Below are 12,400 nucleotides of genomic sequence, written 5' to 3'. Positions count from 1 at the left end.
CTATTAGTTTTCTGTTGATCTAAGATCATAATTCAAGGTTGACTTTGTTAATTATTTATATCTTTGAACATAATAATATACTATATAATTTATTTTATTATGTTAAATTGAATGCGTAACACAATCTCAGTCTGAGGGCGGTATTAACTTAAATTATATAGTTTAAATTAATGCTTGAACGAGTTCTATTTGGTAATAAAGAAAGACTGTGCAAAAACACGATGGGATTAAATATAATAAATCAAGTTAATGTGAGGTGATTTAATATAAGTTTCAATTTAAAATAGCTAAGAAGTTTGTTGGTGTAAATTTAGACGTTAATGTTTTAAAATTTATGGCATGCCTACCCGTTAAACTGCAGAGAGTATTAGGAAAAAACGTCAGATTTTATACCCGTCTGTCTCAGTATTTTGCACTAATAATCGTACATACAGTACCTACCGGTATGTAGTATGGAAAATAAAATGAAACAATTGTTAAATGTTCATTTTAAAAGCAGGTTTAGATATTTAGTATGCAAGCAACACTGACAGAATAGCGTCGCTACTATTTAATCAGCTTTATTATAACTATTTAGCACACACAGTACAGCACAGTTCAGGGTTCGACGAACTACCTACCAAAAGTCACTGTGACATTTAGTATCGTTGCTACCGTAGCGTAGTGAGAGATATTTTATTTTGCACAATATAAACTTGAAAACTAATTTTTAGTCAATGAAGTATAAAATACTATAATGATAGTTACTTTTGTAAGTAAAATAAATACTATGACAAAATAAGAATATTATAATCGGTCAATTTCTTCAGATTTTTGTTTAATATAATTGGATTATTTATATATGATTCTAATTTTGTACTTTTCTAAAAAGCTACGAGGACTACGGACTAAAAATGGGCTGTTAGTTTATTCCATGGCTTAAATGTAAATTAACACTTGATATGTGAATACCCTCCCTCCACGATTTAAAGTCAGTAGATTTGTACAGTGTTCGGGGATGTAGCCAAATGTACTGGCTTAATGATATTACCAATCGCTAGCTGATGAAGCTGCAGATTCCAATGTCCTGTAATCGAAATCTGGGTAAGGCAAAATAAATCTCCTTAACGGCTCGGAGCTTGGAAATTGGCTACTACTTCGAAAACACGTACAGTCGTTTTGCCAGGAGCGAAAAGTTGTAGAGTTTTTTATTTGGTTATATGATTTTGAGCAGAGTTCGACCATTTAAACTATTCGTAATATATAACGTATTTCGACATGCGCTAATCAGGTTATGTTAATTATAATTAAACTTCTTAAGATCATTGCTATTAATTAATTAATTAATTAATGTTTTAAATGTAATTTTAGTAATTTAGTTTTTCGAAACCGATACTTTGAATTATTACAGATACGATTATTATTACTTCGCATATAAATACTTAGTTAATTTTCAAAGAACAATTTTTTTCAAATTTGTTATAGCCCTAAAACATAAAATGTATGTATGTATGGTTATAATAAACACCTATTAAATCATTTATTACATTAAAATTCTAGCAAGTTTCTACATTTCCAAGTTATGACAAAGCCGATATTCGTGACATACACGTATATACAATTGTATAATTATATTCATTTGTTTTACAACTGTGCAAATACATTCAAACTACATATTTAGTATAAAACGTGTCTGCGACTACATTAACTCGATACTCGTCATTTACTTCTGTAGTATAGTTACAAGATTGGACCCAGGGGATTATTTAATATCTGAATTAACTCCTTCAATTTGGTTCAGGAGTATGTAATAATTGCACGGACATAATTGAATTTTTAATTGTTCTTTTTATTTATGTTATTTGGATAGAGTTAAAGTCGTGATTACAAAACGTGATTACGAACATTATAACCTATTCGTTTTGATTTTATCTTTGTAATTCATCTTATCTCTTACAATTAAGAAGAAATCTGCACATGTCGAATTAATATTTGACTAATTTTTATTCAACCCGTGGTATATAAGAGTGGTCTCATTATAGGAAATCCTCCTTTACGAGAGAATAGCCTTGTATTTGCCAAGAGGCATGTTAAGCTGTTTGTCTACGAATATTATTTATTATTTTTTAATTTATAATTAATAAATAGATCAAGGGTAAACGAATGATAATGCTGTCATATTCTCGTCCTTAATTTTTGTCAAATTATTAAAAATTTAATATACAGACAGTCTTGTCGTGATTATAATGTGCTGATTTAAAACTGTATAACGACAAAAAATATCTTTCTGTTGTTTTTATAATTCATAGAACAAACTTTATGATTTATGTATTTTATTGAAGGTGCAAAAAACATGAATGAATATTGATTTCGTATCGAACACCAGTAGCACCGTGTAATGATCTAATTATCTCCGTTATATGATCCAATGAATTTTAATATACTGATAAATTAATTGTAGCTAAAAACATTAACATTTCTAAGAACACCATGTGTATACCGCTTTTCAAAGTTCATTTCATGCTAGTAACGTTTATGGTCAAGGCATTGTTTTTCTTCGTTTAAAATTGACACCCCCATGAGTTCAGACAATGGGACGCAAAAATTTCGATTCTGGAACCGGAAACATGGCAGGCGTCACATGTTCAGCACATGCGCGCGCGCCGACGTCGCGCCCTTTTTAACTTTTTTTTACTTAATTCACTCGTGAACGGGGCTATTTTTGTTTGTAAGGGTGAGACGTCGTTTCTCGCTTGATTTATGATTGGTTTCGTTTACATTACGTATAAGTTGTTAATAACATTTGAATCCGTCGACGTGTCATTAGTCGCTTACTCTATGAAGCAAGTCCCTTCATGCTATTAATGGTAAAGATAAGTAATGACTTTGGACGTTTACGGCTGCGGTCAGATGGGTTTTTTATCGATCATTTATTGATGTCGAACTGTCCAAATGTAGGTTTAAGAGTGTTGTGTGATTTATGCCTGGTTTTACTTAGCGATTCTCATGTGGTGTAACGTTTCTCCCATTGAAACTAATCGTAATTATAATTCTATTTTAAAATAGAATAGAAACCTAGAGAAAAAAGGATGTGTTTTATAACATGACCTAAATTTTAATATTGTTTTACTGTTTCAGAAAATACTTTCAGAAAACAGTAGTTTTACATAATTTGCTTTTTAAAAAATAGCCTGTAAATCTCCTACTATTGGTCAAAAATCTCGTTTAAAAAAGAAAATTTTGTAGTTTAATGCAGCATGTTGCCATAATTCCGGTAAAAAATACATTCAATGTTGCCAGGACTAAAACCTTAAATAATCAACGATAAAAACATCTGCGCCTCCTCAACTCGCTATCAAGTAAATTGAATTTAACTAATATATTTGCTTCAAACAACGCTTAGTTAATTATGATATTGAAACACATATAACTTTCTAATCTTTGTTATCAGGGGTCGTTGTCCCTCCGGATCGTCGAAATTATCCTTTTGTCAAAACAATGTTATCAAATGCTGTCAGTGACGTTAGCGTGTACATAGGATATTAAGATTTATTAGTAATTATGCTTCAGGAATGCTTTTGTTTTTCTTCATTAAATTTGATATATGTGTTGTGTTGTATGTTGTGTGTGATGTGTGTGTGTATGTAATTTAATGTGTGTATTATTGCGTGTATAAATAGTTAAGGAAAAATAATTATAAAATATTTGGAATATGAATTGACTCATTTCCGTAGTAATGCACAGATAATTAAATCATTTTTTCGTAGTAGATAAGATTATTGTAGCTTAAATATTTAAATCCGATTTAAACGTACTGCTCTAATAATTAAGCCTTACAAATGAAACAAGAATTCTCATTTTCCTCTTATCCTAGAGATAAAAGACAGTCGAAAGCCTCAAACGGTTTCGTAACAGTATTTATATATGTAAATATGTGTGGTAGTCGCAAAAAATATCATTTCGAAATAAAACGCTATCTTGTGCGTCGCTCGCGCATACCTCTTGATAAGGATAACCCGCGACATTGCTATCTTACGGTCTCTTTAAATTATTGCCGTGTAAAGTGATTAATGGTTTCTTTAATTTCGTACGTAAAGTTAAAATAAATTTTAAATGATATCTCGACGTTGCGCAAGAAACGAGAACCCATTTTTCATTTGTTTTGACATATTTATTAAATCCCTCAATGAGTTTCGTTATAATTGGAGTTCGAATCTTTAGTTATTTTGTAACTAGGCATGCTAGATTGGGCAATGGCAAATTGAAGTTTTGAAGGTTACAGCGTATGCCGTGCCTCAGATAGCACGTTGAGTTTTTAGTGCTGCTCCTGTACCTACTCTATTCAATCACGTCAATTGAGTGAGGGAATATAAAGTGCACTGCGCATTTATCACCGTTAAGAATAGTTCTACTGACCGACAGAGTTCAGGGGGACATCAATTATTATAATAATATTTTTTATTGATTATGTTATAAAAAGTGAAAATCCTGTAAAATAATCGAACTTGAAAAAAAGAACACTATTTAAAACGTCTACACGCGTTCAGAAACCACCAAGTGGACTCCAGTTTCGTTAAATAGTTAAAAGATTTAGTGTATGAGTGTAGAGAAAGCCCGCGGGACTACAATAATTATTACAATAACTGACATTAATGTATCCAGTCAGTTCTTGTTTAAATTTCGAATTCACGAGCTCGACTTCAATTCAAGTTAGAACCTCTACGTTTAACAAAAGAGTCTTTATAACTGTACAAAGACACGCGACGTAGGAGGATATTAAATATCTAATAGGTACCTACTTATATTGAATAAATACAATGACAATTCACCTAAGTTTTTGTGCGAAAAAACCGGTTGGGTTGTTTCCATGTACCCAATTCGTACGCTATTTGATACATTTTTAAAAAATATTAATCATATTAAATATGTTATAATGACTACAATTTAAAATGATACTTCATATCGAGGTACGCGTATACAAGTGTACTATCCACCTATTTCTTTGTTATTTGAATTAGTTTTAACAACAAAACGATTTGTCAACCACAGCGTTAAATAATGATTAGGAAATAGCATAATCAGACGGCAAAATAAAAATGATTAATTAGCTAAAGTACGAGCTTTTAATGAGCACTTCTTAATTACTTAATTAAAGAGCGCATTTCTTGTTAATATGAAAAATATTAGTTATTAATTGATCGCAGCTCATATTTATAAACGAAACTAATTATCAAATCGAATAACAAATTTTTTAGCATTATTTTTGTCAATAAGTCTATTTTATCAATGGTTTAATTGTACAATAAAATATTATATATATATATGTTGAAATGTGATTGTTTGTTAGTTTTTTTTTCATTGAAGCGATGGAGCAAATCATCGACGTTTTTTTTGCATAGCATTTAAATATACACGTAAATTATTTATTCCGGAAAATGCATCGGAACAAAACTGAATAATAATAATAAAAATATAAAAAAATGTTCTAGAAAGTAACCCCACGGTGTAAATGTAGGCGCTCGTCTGCGCCGGCGCAGTACCCGTGACCTCATTACCAATATGGCGCTCGCGGACGACCTCACGAGTTGCTAGCTTTACTTACGGCAACTGCATGTCCGATTTTGTAATAAATTTACTAATCACATTGTAAATAATCTTTCGTTTGTATTATACAGGAGATGAGAAATATACATGATGAAATTTTGTTTGTGTGGTTAAGTTAGTTAAATAATGACTAATTGTAAGGCTTACACATTTTATATTAAAATGTGCAAAACACTGAAATTAATAGTCAAAATAGAACAGTTCATAAGGCTCCTAAGGTTTCTTTGGAGGTTTTATTTGCCAAACAGAATGAGAACTATTCTTAACCACCTTCCCTTACAATTTTGCATTCAGTTATTTTATGTCATCTTTATATAAATGAAATTAAAAGTGCCTTCAAATCTCTTAGTGATAACACAAAAAAAAAAAACTATTATAGTGTAAAAACTGGTCTGCAAAAGGAGTTCCTAAAACATGAACAACATCATAATTGTTACAAAACGCTACGATATTAAAATGCCATTGAATTCTCTAACAGTCGCTGTTATTGTACTCATTAACAACAATTTAGATATTACTTTGAACTTGAAAGTACTCTTGCCAATTAGCAGATTTAAGGCGAAGCTAAATTCGACTTTAAATATTAATTTTATATATCTTACCTATAAAAATAAATGTTTTTTTATAATATCGGTATGAGGACGGCCAAATGGTATGTCGTCTGCTGGACCCCTAGACATTGGCGCTGTAAGAAATATTTACCATTTCTAATGTCACCAATGTGCCGCCAACCTTGGGAACTAAGATGTTATGTCCTTTGTGAACTGGCCCAATCACCCTTCAAACCGGAACACATAGTAATCACGGTTTTGTGAGTATGTTTTGTTTATTTCAATTTTATTTTTATACATCTATTCAAAGCCGAAATGACGCAAAAGTAGCACGTTAATTCCAACCAATGATTGCAAGCAAGGATTTTCATGTACTGAATTTGTGTTTAAAATAATGATCTCGTGCTCTAAAGTGTAGGAAACACGCAATGGAGCTGCGTGGTGGTATATAGGCTCCAAAGGTTCTCAAAATAGAAAATAGAGGCCTTAACTTAGCATTGGGACATTTAGCCGCCGTTACTTCACTATACCTATTTAATAGAAATAATATATTTATTTTAACCTGGAATGTAAGTCGTCGTTGTTTTTTACTTTATAAACTAAACTATATTTATAATAATTCCATACATCTTAATGTACTGCGTAATGTCTGTCGAATATTTGTGGTGATGCAAGCGTAGCAAGTGGCTATTTATAATGCGTTTGTTTAGCGATCTGCGTGGGCGCATGTTTCTTATCAGCTGCTACATAGTAATAACAATTCTCAAATTAAATTTGATACGCTCTCAGCCTTGACACTTGTTGTATAATCGTGAAATGCATAATAAAACAATATGTCCGGTATTTTTAGCTAAATTAGCTAAAAATGAGATTTTCGTATATGGATACGTACATATATTCAATTTTAGTAATAGCAATTACTTATTATTCTTGATATTTATATATTATTCATTAAAAATATATATATATTTGTTTATTATTTTTGACAAGCTTTTTGACCTCCTTAAATTTGATCGTGTCAAAATATTCTAAAATTGCCTGAACGGTTTTGTAAGAACATTGTCCGTTAGCAACAGCGGTTAGGGTTACTGCCCCGTATCAAATTTCGATTCTGCGCAAATAAAATTATAACAGAATACTCACGTAACATAATTTATAACGAACGGATTGATGGTATTTCATATTCGTCACGCTGAAATACCAAATTGATACTGATTTGGTATCATGCCAATAATAGGAGAATTATTAAAATATTACTTAATAATGAATGAAATCGAAATCAAAATATTCTTTATTAGGCTTAAAAAAGCATCTTCGAATCGTCATGTTAGTGTTGAATTAAATGCAAAGCTACCACTGGTTCGAAAAGTAGATTCTATCGAGAAGAACCGGTAAGTAAATAATTATATCTACTTATTTCCGCTACTCAAATCACAATCACAGAATACTAAGTCCACGCTTTTTTATTATTAATATAATTTTGTATTGAGTAATATACCTTATTTATATATTTATTGAAGAATCAATTTTGTAGCGTAATTAAAGTTTTATTAAAATGAACGTAACGGATTCCTTTAATGCGATCGAAGTAAGAAAACAATGTAGAATTTTCCCTACGCATTCGTTGAGGTACTTCTCGGAACGCTTACGCAAATCAGTCTCCCTGACCTAAATGCGCATACGCAAGATTAAGCTCGAAATGATATCACTGCAAGGTGATCCTGCTTATTGTCTGTATTTTCGCTTTACGTTCATGTTGAATAATAGTTCAATTTAATATTTAACTAATTTAGGTCAAATATGTTATTTAAAAATGAACTGATGTTTAAACTGAATATAGGTCAAGTAAATGAACGAGTTTATTGTTTTAAATTTTATGTAAAACGTTTATTTTATGATATTGGTAGGCGGACGAGCAAATGGGCCACCTGATGGTAAGTGGTCAGCAACGCCACTAGACAATGGCGTTGTAAGAAATATTAACCATTCCTTACATCATCAATGCGCCACCAACCTTGGGAACCAAGATGTTACGTCCCTTGTGCCTGTAGTTACACTGGCTCACTCACCCTTTAAACCGGAACACAACAATACTGAGTATTGCTGTTTGGCGGTAGAATATCGGATGAGTGGGTGGTACCTACCCAGACGGGCTTGCCCAAAGCCCTAACACCAACGTGGATTTAATATTTAGCACCATGGACTATTTTTAACAGATAATTCAAAAGCAGGATAGTTTTTGAATTATGACAGTTTTTTAGGGATATTTGCGCTATCTACAAGCAAATAACCCATTCAGGAATATATTTACGAATGAAAATATTAACTGTTGTTTCTGAGTAAATATTATCTTTCCAAAAATATTAACGAACTGGTGAAAAAATTGTATACCTTTTGTTAATCGATTTGAGTTTAATGTGGAGCAATTGAGTTTTAATACGAGTAAAATACAACTTAAGATCTGCTGCTGAATGAAAAAAAATGTAAAATAAGAATTACTTGCAAAATGTTATAAAACAAATCGTGAGTTAAAAGATGATAGCATAGGAATGAAACGCGTTTTGGCTGTTTCTTTATTCAAAATTATCTTTTCCGAAATGATGGTAGCAACTATGTATAACAATTTGTACGCAGTTTCATTTCCTTTTAACTCCTGTTTTGATGTACAACAAAGTATATTTGTATTGTACGTTCCTGATACAGAAGTGTAGTTTATTTAGATAACTTTATGAAAGATGAAACTTCGTTTTAAACAAATAATGTTAAGTCCATTGATATTGGTCTGTTAAAATCGATTTATCTTACTTTCTCTAAACAAACGATACCATTGAATGTCGGAGGCTGCGCTGACGGAAACACATTATATCCACTTTAGAAAATTAATATTGATATTCGTAATAAAGTTTCACTTACAAACATTTTAACGGTAACTATTTCTTGCCTTTGATTATGGGTTTTTTGTCAGCAGTGTGATTCTGTAAGAATTCACTTTTCTAAAACACTCGTTAAATGTTGACAAACGACTTGCGGTGATACATTTTGATTGCACGCTCGTATTCTACGGTGAGTTTCGTGTTTAGAATAAACTCTAAAGTTGTCAATATATTCATTATAATCCGAAAATGTTAACGATCCGGTGGTAGTTTTATTTAATATAGTAAAATAAAATGACTATTCAAAAGTGCTAATAAAAGCCTACTCGACTGAAGTATATTTCGATTTTGTGTGGCAACATAGGTCCACCCTCTTTCCCCTAACTCTTATAATCTGTTGTCTTCTACCTGAAATGACAGGAGAGACCAATTGTGAGGATAACTTTACAGATCAAGCAATAACTGCTATTGGTCTGGCCTGATATTTTAATCCCAAATATTACATCACAACAGTTAATGTCTTGCTTAATATATTTAAAAATGTTTTTAAAATTTCATATAAAACAATTTTTGTCTTTAAAATCGAGTTTTATCATTTCAAGAACATAAAAATACAGTTATCTTAAATGGTTTCCGTCTAACGAATAAATATTTAACAACATGTGATTTATGTTTAACTTTGCGAAAAACGTTTTGAGCAAATACTCCAAATTTTACTAATACTACGAATTTTGTATCTGTTTCTCAAACCCATAGTTGGGACATTTACTCAAGAGACAAAAGTCATTTCAAACCGGAACTTTAGGATTCTGTTTTGAAATAGCTTTTTTTTTGTTCCAAATTTAAAACCAATAAGTTTCATCACATAGATTAATAATGTACCAGATTTAATCGGTCTGTTGGATTAATCTTAACAGTAATATTGGATTTTGGTGAATGTCACAGATATATATGACCTGTCACTTTATAAAAGGATTATTAAAATCGATGGCGCTTTCGCAATATTGCCCTGGATATTACTTTCACTGGAAAAGATCAGTTGTTCAACTTGTTTTTTTTTATGATCCATTTATTTAGAACTTTCGTCTTTGTTCACATTTGCGTCATGGTTGCGTCATAATTTATAATGGAGATTTTAATAATATACAGATTATAAAGAAGATTAGGTAATAATTTGAATATTTTATTTTATAGTTCGATCAGAAACAAATTCTACTTTAAAGGTCTATTTTGATATAAATTATAGAATTGTTTAACAGTCAAAAATTAAATTGTTTTTTTTTTATTCGCTTATTTTAGAAAACATCTTTTATAATCTTGCATTCTTCCTGTTATGTTTGAGTTGTTTAAATTATCTTTATTATATAAAAGTGAAAAAAGTAAAGTAAAAGTTAGTAAATCAATAAGGTTATCCTTTGTTCCTAATATTCACGAAATCCTCGTCGAATACAGAACGCTATGTTCGATCTCTCAACTCTGTTTCTATCACTAAATTGCAGTACATATTGTTGTTTTACAGTTTGAAGGGTGAGTGAGCCAATGTACATACAGCCATAGATATTATGGCGCATTGGTTATGCAAGATATGGTTAAAACTTCATACGCTGCCAGTGTCTGTGGGCAGTGGTAACTTAACATCAGGCGGCCCGTATTACTCGGTCGATTAATACAGTATTTCCAAATAGCGGATATGCCCGTAGTTACGGCATGACGTTTAGAGGTTACGGTGACATACGCGATGAGTCAAGGCGAGGCAGGTGAGATGTGAGTCTGTGTGGGTTTATATACTAATTCATTTACACCGTCATCGATTCTTTGTCATTCAAGTTCTGAATCACGCTATTAGCTTGTTTAAAAATATATTCTTATATCGATTTATGGAAATAGTACTTAATCATAACCCGTTTGATAACAATGTTATACATTAGATATGATGTTAATAGTATTTAGTAATTTTGATCTGAATCACATGTTAGTAAATGATTACTGTTCAGATTTATATTTCGTCAAGGAAGACTATTTATATTCCTTCTCGTATTGTTAAGAGAAAACTATCATAACTATAATTCTGAGCTGCGTTGCGAACAAACAACGCATAGATCGACTTGCGTAAGTTCGTTTCACACTTAAATATCTACATTTAAAATTCGCAGACCACAACGCGTATCCGCTTGCAAGCAAGACACCTAATATCCGTCAGTCAATATCTAGTGACATTTAAAAAACAATGGGCCGGACACAAACTCGCGTCGGTCGCCAGATGGCGCCAGAGTGCAAGCATTTGTATGCTCATGAGCTAGCAGCCGAGGATGTGACGTGACGGAAGCTCCATAAATTGAAATTTAATTGTTATTTAAACACAATCGTGCTATATAATGTTTGATAGTCTGTAAACGGTGCTTTGATATTAATAATATACGATTAACAGTCAGTGTTACAGATATAGTTAAATTAAAGAGTTTTATTTTTGTTACCAAGTTATATTAATAACGAATCATTGATAATATCCATATGTGTCAAAAACGTATATATTTTTTAATATTTATTTTGGTATAGCAACGATTAATGATGCCGAGCAAAGGGATACCTGATGCTTGGTCTTCTACCATATATAAAATTACTGAAAGAAATCTGAGCCACTCTTGGGATCCTAACGATAGGATTTTGTATCCCTTATGTATATATTTCCAAACATTTACCCTTCAAACTGGAACACAGTTATATCGAGTCCGCAAAGCCCTAGTAACAGTAACAGCCCTAGGACCAGTTTAACAACGTCTTATTCGTTACTAGTTAAGGTTAGTTGGGGTATTTCCGCATTTATAATAAAGGTATAGATAAGTAATCTATGAAAACCTACCTATGAATGAATACCTACGTGTAAATGAGTGTCTCTATCAACCATTCTAAAGATAAAGGCTCTAAAACGTAGTGATTGTATGTATAAACTCTTGTATATTTATCCAACGAATGTTTGCTCGCCTATTCTAAAATATATTTAATATCATAATGTTATTTATAAAAACAAATCATTAATCCATTATAAGATTAAACGAAATGTTAAATAAACAATTTTAAGCAAATAATTTTGTATATGATATAATAATTGATTAACATTCATGTCAAAGGTCAAGTAACTAATGTTAACAACATTGCGACCGCCATTTTATCATTTAAGTCCTTTGAAGTGCACTCACAAAATAAACTGATATATTTTATTTATTGGCATATATTGACGTAACTCTTTTAATTCTTATTACTTATCCCTTAAAATCATTTACCTTTTTTATATATACATATTCGTTATCTAAAAACATAAAAGTATTGGTAAAAACAGTTTTTATTAAAGTAGGCTCTTATTAAACTCTTTTAAGGTAACACCGTTTCAAAAAA

At 31.2% G+C, this 12,400-nt stretch overlaps 1 protein-coding gene across 5 annotated transcripts in view; it reads left to right on the top strand.

Annotated features, from left to right (window-relative positions):
* Positions 1-12,400, top strand: part of LOC113396323 (integrin alpha-PS2) — a 101,299-nt gene that overhangs the window by 1,096 nt on the left and 87,803 nt on the right. The gene's annotated exons all lie outside the window — the stretch shown is intronic.

Source organism: Vanessa tameamea, chromosome 8, assembly GCF_037043105.1.
Source record: "Vanessa tameamea isolate UH-Manoa-2023 chromosome 8, ilVanTame1 primary haplotype, whole genome shotgun sequence".
In the NCBI taxonomy this organism is placed as follows: Eukaryota; Metazoa; Arthropoda; class Insecta; order Lepidoptera; family Nymphalidae; genus Vanessa; species Vanessa tameamea.
This window is presented reverse-complemented; position numbering and strand designations above follow the sequence as displayed.